The sequence below is a fragment of the Salvelinus sp. IW2-2015 genome, linkage group LG17, assembly GCF_002910315.2.
Source record: "Salvelinus sp. IW2-2015 linkage group LG17, ASM291031v2, whole genome shotgun sequence".
NCBI classification, from domain to species: Eukaryota; Metazoa; Chordata; class Actinopteri; order Salmoniformes; family Salmonidae; genus Salvelinus; species Salvelinus sp. IW2-2015.
This window is the reverse complement of record NC_036857.1, coordinates 8,412,269-8,429,820: the sequence shown is the minus strand read 5'-3', so window position 1 is coordinate 8,429,820 and position 17,552 is coordinate 8,412,269.

The following is a 17,552-nucleotide window of genomic DNA, read 5'->3' as shown; positions in this document are numbered from 1 at the left end:
TGTTTGTCATTGTTGGTGGTCTCTCACATTCAAGGAGGACATCAGTCAGGCTTTGTATGTGAAGAGGTGACTGAGGAGCCCAAACCTATGGAGGCGCATGTTCTACCACTGTAAGGGAAAGTTGTAGAGCTAAGGAGAGGGGTTGGAGGCCAGGGTTTGATATTCTTTAGAACAGTATTTTGCTGTATTAAAATGTATTTATTTGTTGTCTAGGTTTTACAATGCCCTTCCCTCCATCCTCTGGAGGGACCTGCAACATCATTAGCATTGATTTATGATGTGAATATATAAAACAGAAACCCTCCTCTTCCCTCTCCGTCTCACACACACACAAACAAACACACACACACACTCTTCTTTATTCCCCCTTTATCCGCAGCCTTTTGGTTGTTTACTCAATCAGAAGCTGGACCGAGGGGAGGTATGCTAAGCTTTCCTTAATTGTGTCTATGTGGGCTGGAGCGCAAGCAGCTCATTATGCTTGCCCCAGTGATCGATGGGAGATACAGAGCCACTGGCGGTCCTGATGAGCAGGACCCAGGCCTGAGATCTGAGCTCCCACCAGGGAAACACACTCCTTCAGCCCCACACCGTGCCAGACACAGGCACAGGCAGGAGATGTGGTGGCCATGCTTTACGTCACACACTGGTGGGGAAGAAAACACACAGGCTCCTTGAGCTGCAGAGTGAATGAAACAATAAGTTATCAAGAGTGAACAGGAAACAGCCTGGAATAAAGAGATACGGGCTCCTGGTGACAGAATCAAATCATGATGGCTGAAAATGAATCTCAACAAGTAGATGTCCTAAAACCAGCACTGTTTCAAATCACTCAATCTGAAGTCTGAATGGGAAAACTCATTACCATTCGCTGAATTGAGAGGTTCTTGATCTAGCACTTCTCTTAGAGATATGGAAATGGTTCCTCAAGTAAACCGTACAATCGGTTTTCATGAGCAGATGTTTCATCTGATTTTGTCTCATTGTAAATGAGATGTCAACCAGACTCCCTGCTCTCATTCATTACTGGCTCCAGAGGGTGAAAGACAGTGACAGTAGCAACCCTGACATTTTTTCAGGAGGGAAAAGGTGATTGTACACCTGATGAACCCATTGGTTTTAGCATCGGTTTGAAAACCGGTTTGAACACCAGTTTGAACGCCTGGTTGAACGCCTGTTTGAATGCCTGTTTGAACGCCTGTTTAAAACACCTGATGGAGAGTACCACTGTCTCTGACTTCAAACATGATTGAAGAGCTTAAGGAAAGTTTAAAATTAAAATAAAATGTTTTTGTCCGACTCCCGTTCTCCACGTTCATCCTGTTTAGTTACAGTTGAAAGAGAGAGACTCTACTCGGTCTGGTCTGTGACTCACTGAACACCTTTCCCGGTAGTCATGAGGAGTCTGTGATGTATGGCTCATGTCTCTGTTGTCTGTTCCCCCCAGAGACACGCATTTACTGTATCACTACTAATGAAGTTGTTATCATTACGTTAAGATGAAACAAAGCCATATCACATTGTGTTGCCACTATTGTTCCTAATAAGGTTGCATTCAATCAAGGCTTGTTGTAATGTCTTGAAGCTTTTGTCAGTCTGTCAAAATGTGGCCTGTTTAGCTTTACTTAGACAGCAATGCCTTTGTCTCTTGGGATGAGAACACAGTCAGGATTTACAGTAACAGCAGGGACTGGTAGGTCGTTGTTTTAGCCAACCTGATGTTCCAGAAGCTTCCATGAAGACAGGGTTTTTTTTGGATCAAAAAGGGGCTTAGGTGGTGGGCGTGGCAGGGGGGTGTGGCAATGGGTGTGAAAGAGGGTGCGGTCGGCCCATCGGCGTGGCTGAATTTTTTTTTTTAATTTGGGAGACCCTCATCTTGACATTTTAAAGCCAATTTTCGGAAATTCTACAAATTTCTCCATGGAGTTGAGAGAAATTCTTTCAGTTTTAAGGCAAATTTCCTGTGATCATTCTACATATTCTACAATGGAGCTGAGAGAAAATGTTGCAGTTTAAAGCAAATTTCCTGCAATTCTATGCATTTGCCATGGCTAATGATGTGTTCTTTCGCTCAAACATAATAACAAAATGTATTCTGCTATTCAGTATTAATTGTTTTTGGAATTGTTAACTCTCCCTGACTCTCTAGATGATCTTAGCTGACCATAACTCTATCCTCCTGATTCCTGCTTACAAGCAAAAACTAAATCAGGAAGTGGTCTGATGAAGCGGATGTTAAGCTACAGGACTGTTTCACAAGCACAGACTGGAATATGCTCTGGAATTCATTCAGTCACTTGCTTCATTAATAAGTGCATTGACGACGTCGTCCCCACAGTGACCGTACATGCATATCCCAATCAAAAGCTAATGATTACAGACAACATCCGCACTGAGCTAAAGGCTAGAGCTGCCACTTTCAAGTAATGGGACACTAATCCGGATCTTTCAACCTCAAACGAGCCATAAGCAGTCAAAAATGTCAATACAGGACTAAGATTGAATCTTACTACGCCGGCTCTAATGCTCGTCGGATATGGCAGGGCTTGCAAACTATCCCGGATTATAAAGGGAAACCGGCCGCGAGCTTCCCAGTGATACGAGCCTAGAATTCCTAATATGCTGGCTTCGAGGCAAGCAACACTGAACCATGCATAAGACCATCAGCTGTTCCGAAYGACTGAGTGATCTCGCTCTCCGTAGCCGATGCGAGAAAGACCTTTAAACATATTAACATTCACACTGTGTAATATCTACATGTTTTAAGCAGACCACCATAGTCCCTGTGCCCAAGAAYGCCAAGGTAACCTGTACTATCTCACTGTAGTACTCACATCTGTAGCCATGAAATTCTTTGAATGGCTGGTCATGGCTCACATCAACACCATCATCCCAGACACTCTGGACCCACTCCAATTCGCATACCGCCACAACAGATCCATGGAATATGCCATTTCTATTCCACACGGCCCTCTCCCACTTGGACAAGAGAAACACTTACGTGAGAATGCTGTTCATTGACTATAGCTCAGCGTTCAACACCATAGTGCCCTCTAAGTTCATCACTTAGSTAAGGACACTGGGACTGAACGCCTCCCTCTGCAACTGGATCCTGGACTTCCTGACGGAACACCCCCAGGTGGTGAGGGTAGGCAACAACACATCCGAYACGTTGACCCTCAACACGGAGGCCTTCASGAGTGTGTGCTTAGTCCCCTCCTGTACTCCCTGTTCACCCACGACTGCGTGGCCATGCACGACTCCAACACCGTCATTAAGTTTGCTGCTGACACAATGGTGGTTGGCCTGATCACTGATGTCGGGGAACCAGCCTATAGGGATGAGGTCAGTTACCTGGCAGTGTGGTGCCAGGGCAACAACCTCTCCCTCACCATCAGGAAGACAAAGGAGCTGACCGTGGACTACAAGAAATGGAGGGCCAAGCACGCCTCCAATCACATAGACGGGGCTGTAGTGGWGTGGGTCGAGAGCTTCAAGTTCCTTGATGTCTACATCACTAAGGAACTATCATGGTCTACACACCAAAACAGTTGTGAATTAGGCATGACAACACCTCTTCCGCCTCAGGAGGCTGAAAAGACTTGTCATGGGCCCTCAGATCCTCAACAAGTTCTACAGCTGCACCATTGAGACATATTCACTAACTGCATCACCGCTTGGTATGGCAACTGCTTGGCATCCGACAGAGGGTAGTGTGTACGGCCCAGTACATTGCTGGGGCAGTTTCCTGCCATCAATTGAAAATCATTTTAAACAGGGTTCTTGTTTTTACACTGTTTGAGGCGACCTGCCCAAGGCGGCCTGCCCAAGGATTTCAATGACAGAAAAATCCATGGAAGAATACTGCCTGGAAGGTTTGAAAGATCAGACAGAGAAGATGATAATGTCCTGGTGGGATTTTGTATTGGGTTTGGCCTTCAGTGTCTGTCTGTGGAGTCAGGATCGAGGAGAGGTGTGAGGTGTTCTTCGGAACATCTGCTAAACTTTTGCTGTGACTGCCACTGGAAAATAAGGATCTCATTCAGATTTCGGATGGCACACTATAATAACTATAATACCACCTGCACACTAAATACAGCACTTGTCAGCCATCATCAGTGTTCTCATTGTGGAAGTAATGCTCTCGATGTTGAGCATCTGCTTAAGGCTTGAGCCCCATTGAATACCTCAGTGAATASATTAGTGATTTACATTCAGCCAAAACAATTCTCTCTTGAATACGGCCTGTTTTGGTAGAGGCACTGATTGATCCAGGGCCTTCATTTGTGTTCTGTTCCCTGAGATGGAGCCCTTTGGGGGGCTAATTGAGGCTGCGGTGTGGCAGAGGAACAGGGAGACAAAGAGTGGGTCCGATGGTTCCACATCTGGTTCTGTGCTAACAGAATCCCTGCATCACTGCAGTACCAGGCCTTTTGTTGTGGTCAAGTCAGAGAGAAGGTAAGCTGATTTCAGTATAATGGCAACCAGAGGATGGCCAATAAGATAGAGATTACAGGGGTAGAGGTGTCCCATATATTTATTTCTCATTGTACATACAGTACACTCAGAAGATAGGTCCACAAATTCACAAACACACACATGCACACTAGCACACATACCCCCACACACCACAACCTCCTGCTTTTTGATTATGTACCTCCCAGTAAGTAGAAATTCACTCTTCAATAATTCACTCAAGAATCATATCAATTCAGTTATTAAGGGAAATGATGTAATTACTAAAAGGCAACTGTCTCTGAAGTCTTATTTACCTGTCAATGACATATTCCTCCTGTCTTGGCATCATACAGTTATTCCCTTACGCAGAAAGTTCAAATGTCATATTAGTGATGTGCTCTCTGCTTGATGGAAGTGATTGTGTAGTCAGCCATCCTACCTTCATGCCCCCCCCCCCCCCCCGTTTGACATTCAGAATAGACTGATTAGGGAATGATTACCATTGTTCAGGAGACAAAGGGATCCTATGGGTCTGATGGAGCAAGGTTAGGTTAAGGTTTACCTCTATGACAGTACAAGTGAGGGACGAAACTCTCTTACCTTTACCTTTGCATTTAATTCTCACTCCATCTGCAGAATCATCTGTTTGTTCTTTAGTTCTACTTCTACTACTCTCCTATTTCTCTTCTCTCTGTTTTATCTTCTTTTTTCTCTTTCTCTGTTTCTATCTCTCTCTTTTTCTCTTTCTCTCTGTTTCTATCTCTCTCTTTTTTCTCTTTCTCTCTGTTTCTATTCTCTCTTTTTTCTCTTTCTCTTCTGTTTCTATCTCTCTCTTTTCTCTTTCTCTCTTTTTCTATCTCTCTCTATTTTCTTTCTCTCTGTTTCTATCTCTTCTTTCTTCTCTCTTTTCTCTTTCTCTCATGTTTCTATCTGTCTCGTTTTCTCTTTCTCTCTGTTTCTATCTCTCTCTTTTCTCTTTCTTTTGTTTCTATCTCTCTCTTTTTCTCTTTCTCTCTGTTTCTATCTCTCTTTTTCTCTTTCTCTCAGTATTTTTCTCTCTATTTCTCTCTCTCTTTCTATTTCTCTCTCTCTTTCTTTTCTCTTTTTCTTCTATTTCTCTTTGTTTTTCTCTCTCTGCTATTTTCTCTCTCTTTCTTCATTTCTCTCTCTCTTTCTATTTCTCTCTCTCTTTCTGTTTCTCTTTGTTTATCTCTCTTTCTATTTCTCTGTTCAATTTCAATTCAATGGCTTTATTGGCATGGGAAACATATATTTACATTGCCAAAGCAAGTGAAATAGATAATAAATAAAAGTGAAATAAACAATAACAATTTACAGTAAACATTACACTCACAAAAGTTCCAAAAGAATAATGACATTTCAAATGTCTATATACAGTGTTGTAATGATGTGCAAATAGTTAAAGTACAAAAGGGAAAATAAATAACCATAAATATAGGTTGTATTAACAATAGTGTTTGTTCAACACTGGTTGCCCTTTTCTTCTTTCATAAATCTTGCTGCTGTGATTGCACACTGTGGTATTTCACCCAATAGATATTGGAGTTTAATCTGTATAATCTGAGGGAAATATGTGTCTCTAATATGTTCATACATTTGGCGGGAGGTTAATAAGTGCAGCTCAGTTTCCACCTCATTTTGTGGGCATTGTGCACATAGCCTGTCTTCTCTTGAGAGTCAGGTCTGCCTTTGGCGGCCTTTCTCAATAGCAAGTCTTCTCTAAGTCTGTACATAGTCAAAGCTTTCCTTAAGTTTGTGTCAGTCCCAGTGGTCAGGTATTCTGCCCATGTGTACTCTCTGTTTAGGGCCAAATAGCATTCTAGTTTGCTCAGTTTTTTTGTTAATTCTTTCCAATGTGTCAAGTAACTATCTTTTTGTTTTCTCATGATTTGATTGGGTCTAATTGTGTAGCTGTCATGGGGCTCTGTTTGTGTTTGTGAACAGAGCCCCAGGACCAGCTTGCTTAGGGGAGTCTTCTCCAGGTTCATTTTTCTGTAGGTGAAGGCTTTGTTATGGAAGGTTTGGGAATCGCTTCCTTTTAGAATTTAACGGCTCTTTTCTGGATTTTGATCATTAGCGGGTGTCGGCCTAATTCTGCTCTGCATGCATTATTTGGTGTTTTATGTTGTACACAGAGGATATTTTTGCAGAATTTTACATGCAGTCTTAATTTGTCTTTGTCCCATTTTGTGAATTCTTGGTTCATGAACGGACCACAGACCTCAACCATAAGTGGGTTCTATAACTGATTCAAGTATGTTCCTTTTGATGGAATAGAAGGCCCTTCTTAGCTTGTCTCTCAGATCGTTCACAGCTTTGTGGAAGTTACCTGTGGCACTGATGTTTAGGCTGAGGAATGTATAGTATTTATAGTAATACTATAGTATAGTATTTTTGTGTGCTCTAGGGCAACGGTGTCTAGATGGAAATTGTATTTGTGGCCCTGGCAACTGGACCTTTTTAGGAACCCCATTATTTGTGTCTTACTGAGATTTACTGTCAGGGCCCAGGTCTGACTATCAGGAATCAAGGTAAGACCCAAGTGCAGGCTGTGTGAAGTAACAATGTTAATTGTAACCACAGGGGCAGGCAAACGACAGGTCAAGGCAGGCAGCGGTCGATAATCCAGAGCAGAGGCCAAGGTACAGGACGGCAGGCAGGCTCAGGGTCAGGTCAGGCAGAGGTCGGTAATCCAGAGCAGAGGCCAAGGTACAGGACTGCAGTCAGGCTCAGGGTCAGAGACAGGTAGTGGTCATGCGGGCGGGTACAGGGTCAGGACAGGCAAAGGTCCAAAACCAGGAGGATGCGAAAAAGAGAAACTAGGGAAAACCAGGAGCTGAGACAAAACGCAGGTAGGCTTGAACAAACAAGACGAACTGGCAACAGACAGACAGAAAACACAGGTATAAATAGACAGGTGACAAGGGGGAAGATGGGTGACACCTGGAGGAAGGTGGAGACAAGAACAAGGACAGGTGAAACAGATCAGGGCGTGACAATGACAGAATCTGTGCAGAAGATCTATGTGCTGCTGTTGGCCCTCCTTGCAAGGAACCACCAGATCATCAGCAAACAGTTGACATTTGATTTCAGATTCTAGTATCAAATGAAATCAAATTTTATTGGTCACATACACATGGTTAGCAGATGTTAATGCGAGTGTAGTGAAATGTTTGTGCTTCTAGTTCTGACCATGCAGTAATATCTTACAAGTAATTTAACAATTTCACAACTACCTTTTACACACAAATGTAAAGGAATGAATAAGAATATGTACATATAAATATATGGATGAGCGATGGCCGAACGGCATAGACAAGGTGCAGTAGATGGTATAGAGTACAGTATATACATATGAGATGAGTAATGWAGGGTATGTAAACATTATATAAAGTGGCATTGCTTAAAGTGACTAGTGATACATTTATTACATCCAATTTTTATTATTAAAGTGGCTAGAGATTGAGTCAGTATGTTTGTTAGTGATGGCTGTTTAACAGTCTGATGGCCTTGAGATAGAAGCTGTTTTTCAGTCTCACGATCCCAGCTTTGATGCCCATGTACTGACCTCGCCTTCTGGATGACAGCGGGGTGAACAGGCAGTGGCTCGGGTGGTTGTTGTCCTTGATGATCTTTTTGGCCTTCCTGTGACATCGGGTGGGGTAGGTGTCCTGGAGGACAGGTAGTTAGCCCCCGGTGATGCGTTGTACAGACCTCACTACCCTCTGGAGAGCCTTACGGTTGTGGGCAGAGCAGTTGCCATACCAGGTGGTGATACAGCCCGACAGGATGCTCTCGATTGTGCATCTATCTGTAAAAGTTTGTGAGTGTTTTCAGTGACAAGCCAAATTTCTTCAGCCTCCTGAGGTTGAAGAGGCACTGTTGCGCCTTCTTCACCACGCTGTCTGTGTGGGTGGACCATTTCAGTTTGTCCGTGATGTGTACGCCGAGGAACTTAAAACTTTACACCTTCTCCACTAATGTCCCGTTGATGTGGATAGGGGGGTGCTCCCTCTGCTGTTTCCTGCATCGGTGATGTTATACCCACGGTGACTATGAAAACCACAATTTCAAATCAAATCAAATCAAAATTGTATTTGTCACATGCGCCGATTAGAACAGGTGTAGTAGACCTTGAAATGCTTACTTACAAGCCCTTAACCAGCAATGCAGTTTTAAGAAAAATAAGGGTTAAGTAAAAAATAGATGAGTAAAAAATAAAAGTAACAAATAATTAGAGAACAGCAGTAAAATAACAATAGCGAGGCTATTTACAGGGGTTACCGGTACAGAGTCAATGTGCGGGTSGGTGCACTGGTTAGTCGAGGAATTTGTTGTTGCCTAATTATTTTTTGGTAGATTTTCACAATGCAGAAAGCCCGGTTAGCCAATGTGCGGGAGCAGTGGTTGGTCGGGCCAATTGAGGTAGTATGCACATGAATGTATAGTTAAAGTGACTATGCATATATGATAAGCAGAGCGTAGCAGCAGCGTAAAAAGATGGGTTTGGGGGGCACACAATGAAAATAGTCCAGGTAGCCATTTGATTACCTGTTCAGGAGTCTTATGGCTTGGGGGTAAAAACTGTTGAGAAGCCTTTTTGTCCTAGACTTGGCACTCCGGTACCGCTTGCCATGCGGTAGTAGAGAGAACAGTCTATGACTGGGGTGGCTGGGTTCTTTGACAATTTTTAGGGCCTTTCTCTGACACCGCCTGGTGTAGAGGTCCTGGATGGCAGGCAGCTTGGCCCCAGTGATGTACTGGGCCGTACGCACTACCCTCTGTAGTACCTTGCGGTCAGAAGCCGAGCAATTGCCGTACCAGGCACTGATGCAACCAGTCAGGATGCTCTCGATGTTGCAGCTGTAGAACCTTTTGAGGATCTCAGGACCCATGCCAAATCTTTTTAGTTTCCTGAGGGGAAATAGGCTTTGTCGTGCCCTCTTCACAACTGTCTTGGTGTGTTTGGACCATGATAGTTTGTTGTTGATGTGGACACCAAGGAACTTGAAGCTCTCAACCTGCTCCACTACAGCCCCGTCGATGAGAATGGGGGCGTGCTCGGTCCTCCTTTTCCTGTAGTCCACAATCATCTCCTTAGTCTTGGTTACGTTGAGGGATAGGTTGTTATTCTGGCACCACCCGGCCAGGTTTCTGACTTCCTCCCTATAGGCTGTCTCGTCGTTGTCGGTGATCAGGCCTACCACTGTTGTGTCGTCTGCAAACTTAATGATGATGTTGGAGTCATGCCTGGCCATGCAGTCGTGGGTGAACAGGGAGTACAGGAGGGGACTGAGCATGCACCCCTGGGGAGCTCCAGTGTTGAGGATCAGCGTGGCAGATGTGTTGCTACCTACCCTCACCACCTGGGGTCAACCTGTCAGGATGTCCAGGATCAAGTTGCAGAGGGAGGTGTTTAGTCCCAGGACCCTTAGCATAGTGATGAGCTTTGAGGGTACTATGGTGTTGAACGCTGAGCTGTAGTCAATGAATAGCATTCTCACATAAGTGTTCCTTTTGTCCAGGTGGGAAAGGGCAGTGTGGAGTGCAATAGAGATTGCATCATCTGTGGATCTGTTTGGGCGGTATGCAAATTGGAGTGGGTCTAGGGTTTCTGGGATAATGGTGTTGATGTGAGCCTGCCTTTCAAAGCACTTAATGGCTACGGACGTGAGTGCTACGGGTCTGTAGTCATTTAGGCAGGTTGTCTTTGTGTTCTTGGGCACAGGGGCTATGGTGGTCTGCTTGAAAGGACACACGAGGACATTTTTCTCTTTTGAGATAATTTCCTTATTMATTTCTAGCCAGATGTAAAATGTTCCTGTTTTGAATAATTTAATAGAGTGGGTTAGGTCTGCTCTATACYAAATTACCCCCTGAGTCTCTTCCCTGTTTCACACCTGGTAGTTTGGTGGATGGAGTCTGGGTTCCTGCTCTATTGGCCAAAAGCAGATGTTTTTGTGTGGTTTAGGCCCAGACCATCACAGTAGGTGTGAGCAGAGCATGTAGAGCATCTGATACATACCTMTTAGGTCGCAGGATGGGGCTTGGGCGGGTATAATAGCGGGGGCCTGTTGCTCTGCTCACGGCCTGGCCATATGTCCTGCTGTCATGTTGAGGTCCTTGCCGCAGGGGCGGGGGTCATGGGGTGGGCAGAAGGGGCATAGGTCTGATATGGGGGGGCCTATATATGGTGTGGCCAGGGTTTGTTTGGGGTGGTCTTAGTTGGTTGGGGTGTGGCTGGTGTAGGTCCTATTTGCGTGGGTTCTCTCTGTGCAGGTCCTTCAGTTCCAGCAGGACTTTTATGGGATCAAAGAGAGAGCACAGCAGGAAAAGCTCTCACTCTCTGTGACAACTCCTCCATCCTGAGTGAGACTGATCACACCTCTTCAAACTGTCCTGCAGACGAGGAAAGTCACCCCCCCAGCACTGAACGCACCCAGGTCCCACAACTGCACTGCTCCTCCACCATTGAGAGAGATACATTCCCAGAGCTGGAGAGAGACATGGTGAAGCTCAGAGAGCTAGTCCACACAATCCAGACATAACAAACCCACAAAACAGACAAGCACAACACCCTCCCAACAAGACCCGGGCGGCAGAAGGTGGAGATGGAAGTAAGATTTGGGAGGTAAGGCAATAAATAGGCCATAGTGGCGAAATAATTACAATTTAGCAATTAAACACTGGAGTGATAGATGTGCAGATAATGATGTGCAAGTAGAGACACTGGGGTGCAAAAAGAGCAAAAATAAATAACAATTTGGCGAATGAGGTATTTGGGTGGGATATTTACAGATGTGCTGTGTACAGGTGCAGTGATTGGTAAGCTGCTCTGACATCTGATGCTTAAAGTTAGTGAGGGAGATATAAGTCTCCAGCATCAGTGATTTTTGAAAATCATGAACTGGAAGGAAAGTGGCCAAAGGAGGAGTTGGCTTTGGGGATGACAAGTGAAATATACCTGCTGGAGGGCGTGCCTAGGGTGGGTGTTGCTATGGTGACCAGTGAGCTGAGATAAGGCGGGGTTTACCTAGCAAAGACTTATAGATGACCTGGAGCCAGTGGGTTTGGCAACGAAAATGAAGCGAGTGCCAGCCAACGAGAGCATACAGGTCGCAGTGGTGGGTAGTATATGGGGCTTTGGTGACAAAACGGATGGCACTGTGAATTTGCTGAGTAGAGTGTTGGAGGCTATTTTGTAAATGACATCGCCAAAGTCAAGGATCAGTAAGATAGTCCGTTTTACGAGGGTATGTTTAGCAGCATGGGTGAAGGAGGCTTTGTTGCGAAATAGGAAGCCGATTCTAGATTTAATTTTGGATTGGAGATGCTTAATGTGAGTCTGGAAGGAGAGTTTACAGTCTAACCAGACACCTAGGTATTTGTAGTTGTCCACATATTCTAAGTCAGAACCGTCCAGAGTAGTGATGCTGGTCGGGCGGGCAGGTGCAGGCAGCAATCAGTTTAAAAGCATGCATTTAGTTTTACTAGCATTTAAGAGCAGTTGGAGGCCACTGAAGGAGAGTTGTATGGCATTGAAGCTCGTCTGGAGATTTGTTAACACAGTGTCCAAAGAAGGGCCAGAAGTATACAGAATAGTGTCGTCTGCGTAGAGGTGGATCAGAGAATAACCAGCAGCAAGAGCGACATCATTGATATATACAGAGAAAAGAGTCCGCCCAAGAATTGAACCCTGTGGCACCCCCACAGAGACTACCAGAGGTTCGGACAACAGGCCCTCTGATTTGACGCACTGAACTCTATCTGAGAAGTAGTTGGTGAACCAGGCGAGGCAGTCAATTGAGAAACCAAGGCTGTTGAGTCTGCCGATAAGAATGCGGTAATTGACAGAGTCGAAAGCCTTAGCCAGGTCAATGAAGACGGCTGCACAGTACTGTCTTTTATCGATGGTGGTTATAATATCGTTTACGACCTTGAGCGTGGCTGAGGTGCACCCATGACCAGCTCGGAAACCAGATTCCATTCCAGAGAATTCGAAATGGTCGGTGATCTGTTTAACTTGGCTTTCGAAGACTTTAGAAAGGCAGGGCAGGATGGATATAGGTCCATAACAGTTTGGGTCTAGAGTGTTTCCCCCTTGAAGAGGGGGGTGACCGCGGCAGCCTTCTAATCTTTAGGGATCTCAGACGATACGAAAGAGAGGTTGAACAGGCTAGTATTAGGGGTTGCAACAATTGCAGCGGATAATTTTAGAAAGAGAGGGTCCAGATTGTCTAGCCCAGCTGATTTGTAGGGGTCCAGATTTTGCAGCTCTTTCAGAACATCAGCTATCTGGATTTGGGTGAAGGAGAAGCGGGGGGGGGGGATTGGGCAAGTTGCTGCGAGGGGTGCATAGCTGTTGGCCAGGGTAGGGGTAGCCAGATGGAAATCAAGGCCAGCCGTAGTGCAGTGGGCAGCTGGGAGGAGGTGCTCTTATTCTCCATGGACTTTACAGTGTCCCAGAACTTTTGGGAATTTGTGCTACAGGATGCAAATTTCTGTTTAAAAAAGCAGCCTCTGCTTTCCTAACTGCCCATGTTTATATTGGTTCCTAACTTCATCGAAAAATTGCATATCACGGGGGCTGTTCGATGCTAATGCAATACGCCACAGGATGTTTTTGTGCTGGTCAAGGGCAGTCAAGTCTGTAGTGAACCAAGGGCTATATCTGTTCTTAGTTCTACATTTTTTTAATGGGGCATGCTTATTTAAGATGGTGAGGAAAGCACTTTTAAAGAATAACCAAACATCCTCTGACGGGATGAGGTCATTATTCTTCCAGGATACCCGGGCAGGTCGATTAGAAAGGCCTGCTCGCTGAAGTGTTTTAGGGAGCGTTTGACAGTGATGATGGGTGGTCGTTTGACCACGGACCCATTATGTACGCAGGCAATGAGGCAGTGATTGCTGAGATTCTGGTTGAAGACAGCAGAGATGTATTTAGAGGGCAGGTTAGTCAGGATGATATCTATGAGGGTGCCCGTGTTTACGGATTTGGGGTTGTACCTGGTAGGTTCCTTGATCATTTGTGTGAGATTGAGGGCATCTAGCCTAGATTGTAGGATGGGCGTGGTGTTAAGCATATCCCAGTTTACGTCACCTAACAGTACGAACTCTGGAGATAAATGAGTGGCAATCAATTTGCTTATGGAGTACAGGGCACAACTGGGGGCTGAGGGGGGTCTATAGCAAGCGGTTACAGTGAGAGACTTATTTCTGGAAAGGTGGATTTCTAGAAGTTCCAACTGTTTGGGCACAAACCTGGATAGCATGASAGAACTCAGCAGACTGTCTCTGCAGTAGATTGCTACCCCACCCCCTATCTTGGCGGAAAATGTAGTTGGGGATGGAAATTTCTTAATTTTTGGTGGCCTTCTGAAGCCAGGATTCAGACACGGCTAGGACATCAGGGTTGGCGGAGTGTGCTAAATCAGTGAATAAAACAAACTTACTGAGGAGGCTTCTGATATTAACATGCATGAAACCAAGGCTTTTACGGTTACAGAARTCAACAAATGATAGTGCCTGGGGAATAGGTGTGGTACTGGGGTCTACAGGGCCAGGGTTAACCTCTACATCACCAGAGGAACAGAGGAGGAGTAGGATAAGGGTATGGCTAAAAGCTATAAGAACTGGTCGTCTAGTGCGTTATGAACAGAGAATAAAAGGAGCAGATTTCTGGGTGTGGTAGAATAGATTCAGGGCATAATATACAGACAAGGGTATGGTAGGATGTGAGTACAGTGGAGGTAAACCTAGGCGTTGAGTGATGATGAGAGGTTTCGTCTCTGGTGGGACCAGTTAAGCCAGGTGAGGTCTCCGCATCTGTGGGGGGTGGGACAAAAGAGCTATCTTAGGCAAGGTGAGCGGGACTGAGGGCTCTACAGTTAAATAAAAGGGCGTTAGCTAACAGTAGCGTTAGCTAACAGTAGCCACTCGGTAGCAGCTAGCTAGCTGCGATGATCCGGTGTACTGATCCAGAGYGGCAGGARTCCGGTGATGTGGTAGGGGGAAGCAGTCCGATATGCTCTGGGTTGATATCACGCTGTGCAGACTGGCATGTATTGTCCGAGCTATAAGGTGAAGACCGCTAGCCGTGGCTAACAAAGACTAGTAGCTAGTTAGCTGGCTAGCTCCTGACAGAGGTTCCAGTTATAAGGAATAAAAATAGCAGATCCATACCACATTGGGTGAGGCCGGTTGCAGGAAAGTATATTTAGTTCGTAGATAGAAAGTGAAATTAAAATGTATACGAGAAAAGATTAAAAGATGGCTATTTACACTGTAACGATCGTTGTTTGAAGGATGGTTGGACCAAGGTGCAGCGTTGAAGGCGTTCATCATTTTTATTAATGTGAACCAGCAACAAACAATAAAGAGTAACAAAACGAAACGTTCAGCTTTGTAGGGCTAAAAAGCAACAATACAAAATCAAGATCCCACACACAACAGGTGGMAAAAGGCTGCCTAAATTTGATCCCCAATCAGAGACAACGATAGACAGCTGCCTCTGATTGGGAACCATACCAGGCCCGCATAGAAATATACAAACTAGAGTACCCACCCTAGTCACACCCTGACCTAACCAAAATAGAGAATAAAAAGGCTCTCTAAGGTCAGGGCGTGACATACACGGGATAAGACAAAGACWAACACTACACACGACCGACTGCTACGCTATCTTGAACTGTAACTCTGAGGGCACTGAAGTACGAGGTCAGAAAGCTGAGGTGTGACAGAGAGCAGGACACTCCCCCAAACAAGCCAGCAGAACAGCCCACCTCTGACCCGGACCACAACCTCAACACCATAATGGGACAGACAACACAGGACCCACCAACCCAACAGACCCCACACCCTCCTAAGAACCCTCAAATGGCAAACACATTCAAGAGGATAAACTTTTTCCCAAACACAAAGTGGCTAAACTCTGGTGCCCAAACATTAGGCATGCCCTGGAGCTGTTGTCAGAAGACAGACTAGGGTCCCCCAGCCACATCATAATTCACACGGGCACAAATGACCTTAGGGACCAGCAGGAAAGGGTGGCAACWCTCAAGGGAGTGATTGAAAAAACTTTTTCCGCTTTCCCTGCTTTCATGAAAATACTTTAACCCTGCCATCATACAAGCATTTCGCCAGTCTGTCTCAAAACCTAATATATACCTGGCCCACCACTCCACCCTGGACTTGAAAAGCCTTTACGACCAGGTTCACCTCTACAACTTTTGCCAGCACCCTGAAGGACATCACCCTCAACCGTAGCCCCAGCATCTCACACAGGAGCAACAGAGCAACGGACACCCCGCCCAGACCAGCAAGACTGTTTCTCTCTGTTTCTCTCTCTCTCTCTGTTTCTCTCTCTTTCTATGTTTCTCTCTCTCTCCGTTTCTCTCTCTGTTTCTCTCTCTCTCTCTGTTTCTCTCTCTTTCTATGTTTCTTTCTCTCTCTGTTTCTCTCTCTTTCTATGGTTTCTCTCTCTCTCTCTGTTTCTCTCTCTTCTGCTGGATGTTTCTCTCTCTCTGTTTCTCTCTCTCTCTCTGTTTCTCTCTCTCTCTGTTTTCTCTCTCTCTCTGTTCTCTCTGCTCTGTTTCTCTCTCTCTGTCTCTCTCTCTCTGTTTCTCTCTCTCTATGTTTCTCTCTCGCTCTGTTTCTCTCCCTCTCTCTGTTTCTCTCTCTCTCTCTCTCTCTGTTTCTCTCTCCTTTCTATGTTTCTCTCTCTCTCTGTTCTCTCTCTTTTCTATGTTCTCTCTCTCTCTGTTTCTCTCTCTCTCTGTTTCTCTCTCTCTGGTTCTTCTCTCTCTCTCTGTTTCTCTCTCTCTCTATGGTTTCTCTCTCTCTGTTTCTCTCTCTCTCTGATTCTCTCTCTCTCTGTTCTCTCTCTCTCTCTCTCGCTGTTTCTCTCTTCTCTCTGTTTCTCTCTCTCTGTTTCTCTCTCGGTACGTTTCTCTCTCTCTGTTTCTCTCTCTCTATGTTTCTCTCTCTCTCTGTTTCTCTCTCTCTACGTTTTCTCTACTGCTTTCTCCATATTTCTCTCTGTTTCTCTCTCTCTCTTGATTCTCTCTCTCTCTTTTCTCTCTCTCTCTCTGTTTCTCTCTCTCTCTGTTTCTCCATATTTCTCTCTGTTTCTCTCTCTCTCTGATTATCTCTCTCTCTGTTTCTCTCTCTCTCCTCGTTCTCTCTCTCTCTGTTTCTCTCTCTCTACGTTTCTCTCTCTAATGTTCTCTCTCTCTGTTTCTCTCTCTCTACGTTTTCTCTCTGTTTCTCTCTATGTGTTTCTGTTTCTATGTTTCTTTCTCTCCGTTTCTCTGTTTCTCTCTCTATTTCTCTAGTTAATGTATTTTGTGATTTAAATAGAGAAGTCTTATTTCTGAGTCATAGTTACTAAAAGGTAACTGTCTCTGAAGACTTATTTACCTGTCAATGACATATTCTTCCTGTCTTGGGATCACACAGTTATTCCCTTACGCAGAAAGTTCAAATGTCATATAAGAGATGTGCTCTCTGCTTGATGGAGGTCCTTGGGTACGTTGGCCATCTCTACCTTCATCACATTCAGAATAGACTGATTAGGGAATGATTACCAATGTTCAGGAGACAAAGGGATACATATGGGTCTGATGGAGCAAGTGCCGTGGAAATTCATCTATATTGAGAGAGACTTGGACAATTATTTAAACAATCAATCTTTATTTAACATTGATTAATTATTGCAATAATGAAGCTGGTCGACTGAACCTTACAGAGGCATCCTGGTTCTTATATAGCTGACACTAGAAATGCTTAGTCATGGCTGGTTCCACCCCTCCCATGCAGATTGGGAGGCATCATGAGCCACCTTGGGTTCATCTTGTGGTTATCTGCAGCTGGTGTTGCTTTAACCCCCAACCTGGCTTAGTTTCCCAGATGGCAGAATGATTAGGAACAATGAGGGTTTTGTTCTACTCCTCCAGGCTATCTCTACCTCGGTTACACCTACCACATCTTGTGGAATGCAGTCTTTAGGTTTTATTACCAAGTCAACAGTCAGCTCAAGCCCCAGAGGCCCAACTCAGTCCCACAGAATAATA